Source organism: Triticum urartu, chromosome 5A (genome assembly GCF_056163025.1).
Source record: "Triticum urartu cultivar PI428250 chromosome 5A, HENAU_Tu73, whole genome shotgun sequence".
NCBI classification, from domain to species: Eukaryota; Viridiplantae; Streptophyta; class Magnoliopsida; order Poales; family Poaceae; genus Triticum; species Triticum urartu.
The window spans coordinates 130933363-130947357 of NC_141877.1; positions in this window are offsets into that span (position 1 = coordinate 130933363).

Sequence of the window (13995 nt, forward strand, 5' to 3'; positions counted from 1 at the left end):
CAACTCAAAGATCAAGTTGCAGAATGGTTCCAGCAGTACAAGGACTCCAGAGGTGGACGTGTTATCACTTGGGATGACTTCCGTCGAGATTTCCGAGCTCATCATATTCCGCAGAGCGTGGTTGAAAGCAAGCGTGAGGAATTCCGCAACCTGATGCAAGGCTCTTTATCTATCTATGACTACAACAAGTTGTTTCAGAAGCTCGCCCGCTTTGCCAAGCAGGACGTCCCTAATGAGAAGAGCATGATATATTAGTTCAGGGGTGGTCTCAGAGAAGAAATTCAGCTCGCTCTTGTTCTCTTTGAGCCCTTGAGATACGATGAGTTCTACAACATGGCACTGAAGCAAGAGGCTGCTCAGTTGAGGTGTGATGCTTCCAAGAAGCGAGTCAGAGATGTTACTCCTTCCTCTACTCAAGTGGCCAAGCAGCAGAAGTATTGGCTTCCTCCTCCGTTCCGCCAGCCGTATCAGCAGAAGAGCAAAGGTGGCAGTGGTTCTTCCCACCCACCCAACCCTGGTTTTCAGAACAAGACTTCGTCTCAAGCTCCAAGATCGAGTGCTCTGTATCACCGTCCGCTTTCAGAGGTCACGTGCAACAAGTGCCAACAGAAGGGTCACTATGCCAACAAGTGTTTCAACCAGAGGCGTCTTCCTCCTCCTCCTCCTCCTGTCAGATCGGCAAGTACAGCTGTGGTCAAGCATAACCCCAAGCATGCCAAGGTCAATTTGCTGAATGCAGCTCAGGCAGAGGACTCACCAGATGTGATCATGGGTAACCTTCCTGTTAACGATGTTCCTGCAAAAGTTCTTTTTGACACGGGTGCATCGCATTGTTTCATCTCGAGACCTTTTGCATCTAAGCATGATTTTGTTACTCAAGTGTTGCCGAAACCGTTGGCTATCATCTCTCCGGCCCGTCAAATGACATCTCGACTATGCGTTCCGGATGTTACTATCACTTTGGGTGACTATAAGTTCTTGTCCTCTCCAAATGTTCTTGGTGACTCGGATATTGATCTTATTCTCGGGATGGATTGGCTTTCTAAGCACAAGGCTCAGCTTGATTGTGCAGCCAGGCAGATTCAATTGACTCATTCGTCTGAGGATGTGATTGTCTTTGCCGCTCGTGATAATACCATCCGTCTGTTTTCTCTCAATGAAAGGGGTGAACTCGATGCCATCTTGCAAATTCCAGTCGTTTGCGAATATCAAGACGTCTTTCCAGAAGAGCTTCCAAGAATGCCTCCGCACAGGCCAGTTGAATTCGTTATTGATCTTGAGCCTGGCACGGAACCTATGTGCAAACGTCCTTACAAGCTCGGACCTGAAGAGTTGAAGGAGCTAAAGAAGCAACTCGATATTCAAGAGAAAATAGGTCTCATCCGGCCTAGTTCTTCTCCGTGGGGTTGTGGTGTTCTTTTTGTGAAGAATAAGGATGGAACGGACCAACTTTGTGTTGATTACCGTCCAGTTAACAAGAAGACCATCAAGAACAAATATCCACTTCCCAACATCAATGAGCTGTTCGAACAACTCAAAGGTGCTTAAGTATTCTCCAAGCTTGATCTCCGTATGGGTTATCATCAGATTCGTATCCGTGAGCAAGATATTCCCAAGACGGCTTTCAGGACAAGCTTTGGTTCATATGTATATACTGTCATGTCTTTTGGCCTCGTCAACGCTCCTCCAACGTTCTCTCGCATGATGAACTTCATCTTCAATGCCTACACCAATGACTTCGTTTTGGTCTATCTCGACGACATTCTGGTTTTCTCGAAGAACAAGGAAGATCATGCCAAGCATTTGCGTTTGGTTCTTGATAAGCTCAGGGAACATCAGTTCTACGCCAAGTTCTCCAAGTGTGAATTTTGGCTCGATGAGGTTCTTTATCTTGGTCATATCATCTCTGCCAAGGGCATTGCCGTGAATCCTGAGAAGGTGTCTGCAATTGTGAATTGGGAACCTCCTCAGAACGTGAAGCAACTCCGTAGCTTCCTCGGTCTTGCAAGCTATTGTCGAAGATTCGTTGAGAACTTTTCCAAGATCACGAAGCCTCTCTCTAATCTTCTCCAGAAGCACGTCAAGTACGTTTGGTCTCCGGAGTGTGACATTGCTTTCAACACATTGAAAGAGAAATTAATCACTGCTCTAGTTCTGACTCTGCTTGATGAATCCAAACCGTACGAGGTCTTTTGTGATGCCTCTCTCCAAGTTCTTGGTGCAGTATTGATGCAAGAGAAGAAAGTTGTTGCTTATACATCTCGCCAGTTGAAGCCTAATGAGAAGAACTACCCCACTCATGATCTCGAGTTGGCGGCAGTTGTGCATGCTCTTTTGACTTGGAGACATCTTCTATTGGGAAGAAAAGTGGACATTTTCACTGATCACAAGAGTCTCAAGTACATCTTTACTCAGCCTAATCTCAACCTCAGGCAAACTCGATGGGTCGAAATGATTCAAGAGTATAATCCGAGTATCGAGTATACTCTAGGCAAGGCCAATGTGATTGCTGACGCATTGAGTAGAAAGGCTTACTGCAACAGTCTGATTCTTAAGCCTTATCAACCCGAGCTTTGTGAAGCTTTCCGCAAACTTAATCTGCAAGTTGTTCCTCAAGGTTTCCTCGCCAACCTTCAAGTCTCTCCTACCTTGGAAGACCAGATTCGCCAAGCCCAGCTTCTTGATGCTATGGTGAAAAAGGTGAAGATTGGGATTGCCAAGAGTCAGTCCAAGTACAAATGCTACCGCCTTCATGACAAAGATACTCTTTTCTTCGAGGATCGTATTGTTGTACCCAAAGGTGACCTTCGTAAAGTGATCATGAACGAGGCTCACAATTCTCTCCTCTCCATCCACCCTGGGAGCACGAAGATGTATCAGGACCTCAAGCAAGCTTATTGGTGGACTCGAATGAAGCGCGAGATTGCTCAATTCATGAATGAATGTGATGTCTGTAGAAGAGTGAAGGCAGAACACCAAAGGCCAGCAGGTCTCCTCCAACCTCTTGCCATTCCAGAATGGAAGTTTGACCACATTGAGATGGACTTCGTGACTGGGTTTCCAAAGTCCAAGCGTGGCAATGATGCTATATTCGTTGTCATCGATAAACTCACAAAAGTGGCTCACTTTCTGCCTATTAAAGAGTCGATCACTGCAGCTCAATTGGCGGAACTCTATACCTCTCGCATTGTTTCTCTGCACGGTATTCCACAAGTGATCTCTTCAGACCGTGGCAGCATCTTTACCTCGAAGTTTTGGGATTCTTTTCAGAAGGCCATGGGCACCAACATCCGCTTCAGCACAACTTTCAATCCTCAAACTAGCGGTCAAGTCGAGCGTGTCAACTAGATTCTTGAAGATATGCTCAAGGCTTGTGTGATCTCCTTCGGCATTAAGTGGGAGGATTGTCTTCCGTATGCTGAATTCTCCTACAACAACAGTTTTCAAGCAAGTTCGGGCAAGGCCCCATTCGAAATTCTGTATGGCAGGAAGTGCCGTACCCCTCTCAACTGGTCTGAAACCGGTGAGCGTCAGCTTTTGGGTAATGACTTAATCACAGAGGTAGAAGAAATGTGCAAAGTCATTCGTGATAACCTCAAAGCAGCCCAATCCCGCCATAAGAGCTACTATGATAGTAAGCACCATGATTTGGCTTTCGAGACCGGAGATCATGTTTACCTCCGTGTCTCTCCTATGAAAGGTACTCGTCGCCTCGGTATCAAAGGGAATCTTGCCCCTAGATACGTGGGACCTTTCAAGATTGTCAGCAAGAGAGGCGACCTCGCCTATCAACTCGAGCTTCCTTCAAACTTTGCGAATGTTCATGACGTGTTCCATGTCTCTCAGCTTCGAAAGTGCTTCAAGACTCCTGACCGCACCGTCAACTTCGAGGACATTGAGCTCCAAGAAGATCTCTCTTATCGTGAGCACCCAGTTGCTATTCTTGAAGAGACTAAATGAAAGACTCGCAAAAAGTCAATCAAATTTCTCAAAGTCAAGTGGTCACACCATTCCGACTGTGAAGCTACCTGGGAACGCGAGGATCACCTCCGTTCTGAGTACCCGGCGTTCTTTCAGTCCTAAATCTCGGGACGAGATTCTTTCGTAGTGGTGGAGTGTTGTAACACCCCGGATATAACTTTCCCAATTTGTACTCCAACTCTTGCCGTTTCCGGCGTTAAGTTATATTTTTTTCCTCGGGTTCGGGTGTTTGTCTCCGTGTGTTGTTGTCGTTGTCATGCATCTCATATCATGTCATCATGTGCATTGCATTTGCATACGTGTTCGTCTCATGCATTCGAGCTTTTTCCCCGTTGTCCGTTTTGCATTTCTGCGCTTCATTCTCCTCCGGTGGTCATTTCTAGCTTTCTTTCGTGTGTGGGGATTAAAAATTTCTGGATTGGACCGAGACTTGCCAAGCGGCCTTGGTTTACTACCGGTAGACCGCCTGTCAAGTTTCGTATCATTTGGACTTCGTTTGATACTCCAACGGTTAACCGAGGGACCGAAAAGGCCTCCTGTGTGTTGCATCCCAACACCCCTCCAATTTGGCCCAAAACCCACCTAACTCTGCTCCATCATCTAGAGCGTTCGATCACGATTGCGTGGCCAAAAACCGCACCTCATTTGGACTCTCCTAGCTCCCCCTATGCCTATATATACACCCCCCATTCCAAATTCGCGGATCCTCTCCCCCCTAACCCTAAAAAAAATCTCCCCGTCGCCGCCGGACATGTCCGCCGCCTAACCGGACACGTCCGGCCGCCACAGCCGCCCAATCGCGCCCCGCCACGTGGGGGCGTGCCCACTTCGCCGCGCCGCCGCCCACACGGGCCCGCCAGGCCCAAGGCCGGCCCCCGCGAGCCCGCGAGCCGAGCCGCCTCCTTCACTGGCCGCCGCCAAGCCGCCATCACCACTGCGCCGCGGCCGCCTGACCTCGCCGCCCGGCGCCATCGTCACCTCGCCGCCTCCGCGGGCCGCCGCCACCGCCGAGCGCCGGCACCGCCGAGCGCCGCCACCGTCGTCCGGCCACTCCGGCGACCTGATCCGGCCGGCCCCGGCCTCCTCCGACCTCCCCGGCGCCGCCCCGCGTCCCCCTCCGGCGAACTCCGGCCAGATCCCGGTGATCCTCGACTTCCGCGCCAAAGTCAACCCTAGATCCGGTGGTAAAATTTGGCTAAGTCCTCAGAATTCTCAATTCAAGTGCTCATGTTCACGGCTCCATAACTTTGCATCCGTAGCTCCGATTCATGCATATAGCATATCAAAATGTTCATCTCAGAGAGTACATCATTTCATTCCATTGCATCATTTTCATTTGAGTTCATCTTGATTCCCGTAATGCTGTTAGAAGAGGGATACTTGAGTTAATTGTCAGATCTGCTACCCCGTTTAGCACTTTTGTCATTTTTGCCATGATTATTGTGTGCATGTTATGCCCGTGTGCTCTACATATGTTTTGTTAAGGGTTTTGTCATATTTACAGAGGTGCAACCCATGTATTTTTAGGATGTGTGTGGTGACTAGTGCAAGCTTGCAAAGTGGTGCACTTGCTAATTCTGTTTTCAGGGACTTAGTAATTTCACCAAGTCCTGGAGCTGTTTATCTCATGTTGCCATATGTTCATGTTGTTTCCTAGTGATCCGTGCCTCTTTTGAGGATGACCAGTAAGGATGTTTTGTTGATATTGTAGTGCTCTATCCATCCATGCCTTTTTTTTGCAATTATGGTGCAACCTAGCTTGAGTCAATCGAGCTCTGCTTTTGCTACTTTGTGAATCTGGGCAGATTGTCAACTTGTTTGTAATTTTGCCGGTGATGTTGTAGTTGATCCGTGCGTGCTATGCTATTGTTCTTGCCATGTCTAGATTGCATTTTGTGACTTCTTGATGGATGTATTCTTGTCTTGCCATGACTTTCTCTGTAGTGAGTGCATCGAGCACGTAAACATGCCTATTTGAGTTACATTTCAGCATGTGCCAATTTTCACTAAGTCTGAAAACTGTTTATGTTTTTCCATGTTCACATGCTTGCAATTGTATTTTCTGATCCCTTTTGGCTCAAGGTCACTAAGGGATTTTTGTTAAGATCTTTGAGTAGCTCCATGCTATGCTTTACTTTGCCATGTTCAGGTCCTGTAGCATGTAGTTTTGTTGCTCCGAAGAGGGCTACCTGATCTGAAATTCCAGACAAGTGTTAATTTCACTAAGTCTGAACTCTGTTTGTCATATGCATTTTTGCCATGCTTGTTTGAACCTGTTAATGGATGAATTGGCCGTAGCTCAGTGCTAGACTTTTGTTAAGAATCTTGTGTGTATCCCTGCCATGTATTTTGTTGTCATGTTTGGGTGCTGTAGCATGTTCATTTCGTTGCATTTAGATGCCTACTTGCTGTAAATCGCAGACCGGTGTCATTTTTGAATCGCTTGCCATTTCCAAACCGTAACTCCGATTCCGGCATTCTTTATATCGTTTTCAAGCAATTTCATCTCATCTTTCCAGTGGCACACTTGGTTTTCCAAGTTGAGGCCAGGTTCATGCATTTCCTGTCATATCTTGCATTTTGCATCCCGCATCGCACCCCGCATAGCATATCATCATTGCATCATATCGCTTGATCCTTGCACGTGGTTGATTGTGTCCTTGTTGCTTGTTTGTCTTGTTTGGGTAGAGCCGAGAGACGAGTTCGCTAACGAGGAGCCCGTTGAGTTTGCTTTCGAGGATCCAGTCAACTCTGACAACTGTGCAGGCAAGATGATCATACCCTCGAAATCACTACTATCTTTGCTATGCTAGTTTGCTCGCTCTTTTGCTATGCCATTGCTACGATGCCTACCACTTGCTTGCAAGCCTCCCAAATTTCCATGTCAAAACTCTAACCCACCATGTCCTAGCAAACCGTTGATTGGCCATGTTACCGCTTTGCTCAGCTCCTCTTATAGCGTTGCTAGTTGCAGGTGAAGATTGAAGGCCGTTCCTTGTTGGAACATTTATTTACTTGTTGGGGTATCATTATATTGTCTTGCTATCTTAATGCATCTATATACTTGGTAAAGGGTGGAAGGCTCGGCCTCTCGCCTAGTGTTTTGTTCCACTCTTGCCGCCCTAGTTTCTGTCATATCGGTGTTATGTTCCCGAATTTTGCGTTCCTTACGCGGTTGGGTTATAATGGGAACCCCTTGATAGTTTTCCTTGATTAAAGCTTTTCCAGCCATGCCCAACCTTGGTTTTACCATTTGCCACCTAGCCTTTTCTTTCCCTTGGGTTCTGCAGACTCAAGGGTCATCTTATTTTAACCCCCGGGCCAGTGCTCCTCTGAGTGTTGGTCCAAACTAGAGCCCCTTGCAGCGCCACCTCGGGGAAACTCGAGGGCTGGTTTTAGTTGCATGGATTGCTTATCTGAGTGTGCCCTGAGAAAGAGATATGTGCAGCTCCTATCGGGATTTGTCGGCACATTCGGGCGGTGTTGCTGGTCTTGTTTTAACCTGCCGAAGTGTCTTGAATTACCGAGATACCGAGTCTGATCGGAACGTCTTGGGAGGAGGTCTATTCCTTCGTTGACCGTGAGAGCTTGTCATGGGCTAAGTTGGGACTCCCCTGCAGGGCTTTCGAAAGCCGTGCCTGCGGTTATGGGCAGATGGGAATTTGTTAATGTCCGGTTGTAGATAACTTGAACCTTAACTTAATTAAAATGAATCAACTGAGTGTGTTACCATGATGGCCTCTTCTCGGCGGAGTCCGGGAATTGGACACGGTGTTGGAGTAATGTTTGTGCAGGATGCTCTCTAGTTTCTCACTCGCGCTTTGCCTCCTCTTCTCGCTCTCCTTTGCGAATAAGTTAGCCACCATATATGCTAGTCGCTTGCTGCAGCTCCACATATATTTACCTTGCCTTACCTGTAAGCTTAAATAGTCTTGATCGCGAGGGTGCGAGATTGCTGAGTCCCTGTGGCTCACAGATTACTATTACACCAGATGCAGGGCCTGATGATTCCGCTCCAGGAGACGCGTATGAGCTGAAGTGGGAGTTCGACAAAGACTCTCAACGTTACTATGTTTCCTTTCCCGATGATCAGTAGTGGTGCCCAGTTGGGGGTGATTGGGACAATTGTCGCATGTTGGGTTCTCTTTTATTTTGGCGCCGTAGTCGGGCCATGAGTGTTTGGATGATGTAATGTTATTTATGTACTTGATTGACGTGGCGAGTGTAAGCCAACTATGTTTTCTCCCCTTTATTATTTATATTACATGGGATGTTGTGAAGATTGCCTTACTTGCGACATATGCCTTCAATGCGATTATGTCTCTAAGTCGTGCCTCGACACGTGGGAGCTATAGTCGCATCGAGGGTGTTACAGTTAGTCAGTAAGAGGAAGAAGATCTTTGTGCACACCCCAGTGTTTGAACCTTAAGGGTTTTTCTGGAACCCGAAATCCGACAGAAACAAGTAGACTGCTCATCCACCACTATACCATAGCCCATTCAGTTCCGACCTTGTCCACGGTGCCGGATCTGCTTCGCCGGTACTCTCTTCAACTATAGCGTATCTGCAGGGGCTCATTCATACTCCCCACCGGCGACGCTTCGTCCATACCCCTCGGGAGCCGCCCCACCGATGCCCTCGTCAACAACCTCTGATCCTCTTCGCCGACACCTTCCTCAACCCTACCGAAGCCGCTTCGCGGACACCATCGCCAACCCTACCGGAGTAGCTTCTCTTATACCATTCTCAACCCTACCGAGGCCGCTTTGCCAACTCACAAGTCCACGGCCACAGATCCACTTCGTCACACCCTCATCCAACCTACCAGAACAGCTTTTGATGCCCCATCCACAGCCGCAGATCCGCATCGTTCACACTATCCTTAACCCAACCACCGGAGCAGCTTCATCGACGCCCTCGTCCACGGCCACAGATCCGCTTCGACCACACCGTAGTCCACCCTACCAGAGCCGCTCCACAAACACCCTACTCGACGATTCTAGATCTCCTTACCGGACCTCGACAGCCAACTAGTGTCATCACCCTTGACGTTTCTAACCTGATTCCCACTGTCTGGCAAGATGCCAAGGATCCGCCACAGCCTAGGTACTTCACCTTTAAACCCGTCCAGCATCACCTGTCCGATGTACTTCAAATATACTAACATGTCGCAGTTACCTGTTATGCAGCTGGCAAAAACTAAAAGGACGATGTTTCTTTTGGATCTAACAGCTTGGCCAACCAAGATCCTGGACTGAGGCATTGCTATGATCTTGTAAGTGCGTCTCTCTCTTGTATTATTGTGTGCCTGCCAGCGTGCTTTGCTAGGATTTTTGACCAGTAATCCCTTTGTATAGACAATGATTTCTACTACTGGCTACTAAATTAGATATGTAGATGTCATACATGATACTACCTCATACCTCCGTTCCTAAATATAAGTCTTTCTAGAGATTCCACTATAGGCTACATACGGAGCAAAATGAGTGAATCTACACTCAAAAATGCATCTATATACATCTGTATGTGGTCCATACTGGAATCTCTACAAAGACATATATTTAGGAACAGAGGTAGTACATTACACAAAATCGTCGGTGTCATGTAGGAATTCCAGTGCACTACATTAGGCTCCATTAGAGTGCCTGCTAGTCTAGCACACAGAGTCATGGCTAGTTTATGCTACACACAATCGTTAATTAGTGGTTTAAATATTTGCATGGGATATGCAATGTATTATCATGTAGAGATGTCTGAAATTAGCCGTGTCAACTTGCAGATAGGGTTACACAATGGAAAAGTACAAGATGTATGTGGCAATTTCATGGAACGTCGCAAAAAAAGGAGAGGTAGTGGTGAGCCTATATAGTGTGCTATGGTAGGTCACTCCTCCATTGCAATCATCGTGACATGTTATTTGTATGTCAGTTCTATTGGCCAAGTTTCTTAGGACAGTTATTACGAGTTATCCTAAGAAAATAAGCACATGTGAATATAAGCTCAAGGTAATAAGCCAACCAGTTCTTTTCATTGCCTTCCTTTTCAGCTTATCTTTGGTATGGTCAGTGAAAAATCTAGATTGCATTATATTTTGTCATTTTTCTGCCCATATGAAAATTAATTTGACTTGCAAACATAACAAATTGAACCCACTACAGTAATTAATATGATAGGAAAATAGACCATCACTATTTGTTCAAAATGCAAATACAAAGATACCATCTACTTGGCACAATCTACTTTGGTCGATGTCTTCCATAGAGATCCCACTTCATAATTTAAACGAAGAAAGCATGACCCACATTTAAATGAAGAACAATTATTTATTGAAATTCAATGGTCCAAGTGGCTGGTTATTATCATATAGCAGCACCACCTAAAAGCATCATATAGCGGCAGCAGCAGCTCATAGCAACTCATCATACAGCAGCAGCAGTGTCCAATTCATCATATACCAGCAGCAGCTCATAGCAATTCATCATATAGAAGCAGCTGGAGTAGCTCATAGCAATTCATCATATAGCAGCAGTAGAAGCAGCTCATAGCAATTCATCATATAGCAGCAGCAGGAGCAGCTTATAGCAAATCATCATATAGCAGCAGCAACAGGTCATAGAAATTCATCATATAGTAGCAGCAGCTCATATCAATTCATCATATAGCAGCAGCAGGAGCAGCTCATAGCAATGCATCATATAGCAGCAGCAGAAGCAGCTCATAGCAATTCATCGTATTGTGGATCAGAATGAAAATTTGGCAAATAATCGGAGGAGATCCTCACCTTGTTGGATGAGCTCATCCTTCAATAGCACCTCAAGGCCACGGCCTGCAAGGAGGGGAGGGGGAATAAGGTGCCTTCTGCCGTAGTGTGGCATCAACCGTAGTTGTGCGGCGCCAGCCAGAGTAGTATGTTGGAGGGACCACAGTGGAGCAGCTGTTGGAGACCATGAGAATGAGGGGCGGCGCCAGAGGGAGGAGCAGCTAGGGAGATTTGGCCCTACCCGCTGGCCATGTAGCCTAGCTGGTCAGAGCATCATCAAGGACCAGGCCAGAAGGGACCAATGGCGACGGCTCACTGGAGGAACCCTAGCGCTGCAGGCAGGGGATCGAGGTAGAGGGAAAGGGGAGAGGAGATCCAAGCGGACAGGGCAATTGCATTTTGAGTGTAATATACAATGTCATTTCACTATTCCCCTTCCCTTCAATTTTTAGTGAGCTTCTACCCAAAACACCCCCCCAAAGCGAAATATGTTAAGCCCAAGCCCATAACTCAAAAATGACTTCTTTACATATTTTATTGTTTATTTTGACAATAAGCTCTGAAAAGGCGGAATAGAACTGGCCCTTAACCTGCAATTTAATTGTGCATGCAATGATGAATCACTCATGCCTACTATAGTGTACATTTAGGCATCATCATACATGGCATAACCTAATACATGTGCATTCCATTGTAGAATCCAGAATATGCAATGTTTATGTTAGTTCATATGTTGCACATGATGTTTAAATGCCCCTTAAATCTGGTCAGTCAAGTGATGGTCCTTAAGCCTCCTTCTTTGCTTGTTTTCTTGATACATCTGTTCAATTGCTTGTTTGCATCAGCCAGCCATACCAGAACTGTTTGCTTTGATTACTTGCTGTTCTTGACCTAACACTCTAACAGAGCTTGTCAACGATTTAAACACTAAGGGCTGTTGTAGTGGGGGCTTGTCTAACTCATAAGTGACATAAAGGTTTGGCTGTACACTAAAGTAGGCTCTCCAAGAGTACCTAGAGATCTAGTTCGAAGGTATGCCTAGTTTTTACATAGTGCACACATAGTAATTCTCATTTCATTGTGTGCAAGTGCAAGAGATGTGGCATGTTTCATTTTGTGGTGTTGTTTTTTTATAATCTCACCCTTTTGTGTTGTTCACAGACAGGAAAGTATGCATATTTATCTTCCAAGGAGATGAGTAACTAGTTTGTGTCACCTTGCAGAGGGGGTGCAATGAAGATAAGATTGAGGATTTCCATGTACAAGATGTTAGGAAGGAGCCTTGCAAGAGAAGTAGGAGTAGCACTGAGCCTGTTCAACCAGTTAAGGTAAGTCACCATATCCAACTCAACAGTTCAATTCCTTGTTTGTTTCAGGCATAGTTAATTTGCTCTTTTCAATTGCTTTATTTGTCCTCAGTTAATGAGATGCCCAAACAATGATGCCTGATCTTGGGTACTTGTATAACTATTAGTTGACATAATTAAAGGCCATACCATTTAATTACTCTGGAAAAGTGTGCCTAAAGCTTTGAAGTCTATTAATCAACTATTACTACATGAGGCTCACAATCTAGTTTATACTAGGCTAATGATTTCATAGCTTTGCTTGTTGTAGTAGGTTTGTATGAATCCCTCTACTGTTCATTATGCTCCCTAAGACTTTAATTGACCTACATAATGGCCAACTGCTTGCTTAATTATCCGCAACATGATGTCTAAATTTGTAACTTGTCTGTGTTTTGGATTTGGCCCCAACATCATGCTCCTCTGGTGAGCTAAGAGAGATTTTTGTATGCAGGCTGCATAGACTACCATTTTTATAATTTTTATAATATAACCTTCTTATGCTTCATGACGTGTAACATTATTATTAGTCCAATTTTGCCATCTACAAAATAGTCTGTCTTGCTCGCCTCACTATTGTAACTATATTTTTGCCCTAGTCATGTGTACTTATAGAAACATTTCAGTATGAAGTGACATCAACACAAAGATCTGCGAGCAGTGCGGCATGGCCGTTACCAAATGATTATGGATTGGAATTGGAATGTGCTGATGTTCTCGAGCATAAACTAGAGGTGGCAAGACAACATGTACATGATTCTCAACATACAATCAACAAGTTGAGACTGGACATGCAGGTATTAGATGCAGGAGTCAAAAAATGAAACAAGACACTGAGGTAACCACAAAGGAATTGGAGATTTTGTAGACTGAAATTTGTGCTATCTGAATCCGACCAATCCTATTTTCCGAAGAGATTATAGTTCAAATGGTAAGTTCAGTTGATGCGTGTCCATGATGTATGAGCTTTATTTGTCCAGTGTATGCAATTTGTCGTTTGTGTACGCTTTATTATCACTGGTGCCGAACTATAATGCCCATTGGGTATATTCGGCTGTAATTTCTTTATTGTATAGTGTAGGATTATTCTACGTTTCTATGCCTTAGTCTTTCTATTGTATAGTGTATGTTTTTTAGAGGCGATAGTATAGAGTAGGATAATTCTTGAATATGCTATATCGTTGAAACGGGGGCCAACACACCCAAACGTTTCTTGGACGCCATACAAATGAACAAACATGTGTAGTCAAAGCAGGCATTAATTGGGCTGGTCAAAATAATATTAAGTGGATCCCAAATGATGTGGCCCACCGTAACAACGCTCTTAGCAGGCCGTTAACAGGACAAAAGCTCAATAGGGCCGTATAAATGGAAATGGCCCGTGGGCCTCTAGTAGTCCGAAATAGATGTCAATTTTGTCTCGGCCCTTTTACTTTACGGGCCAGTAAGAGGCCGAAAGTGTTATGGGGAAGAGGAGGCCCAATTTGCAAACTAGGCTTTTAACGGGCCGAATGTCGCGTTGGGCTGAAATGATGCCCCGTGGAACGTGGGCCCCTAATGGACCTAAAGTCAAAGGCCCAACTGTTGTGCAGGCTGTTAATGGGCCGAGAGACAAAATGGGCTAGGAATTGGCCCATTTACTGAATGGGCCGAGTACAGGCCTAGAGTAATAGCGGGCTAGAATTGGCCCAACTGCAGAATGGGCCGAGAAAAGGCCAAAAGACTTTCCAGGCCGCTAACGGGATGGAACTGATGATGGGCTGCAAACAGGCCGAAATAAGCTCGGTCCGTAATTGGGCCCAACGATGTAGCTGGCTATTAATGGGCTAAAACTGACGATGGGCTGGAAATGTCAAATGTAGAATGGGCCTTTGTTGGCATCCTGGGAACGGGGGTACCCATACTTGC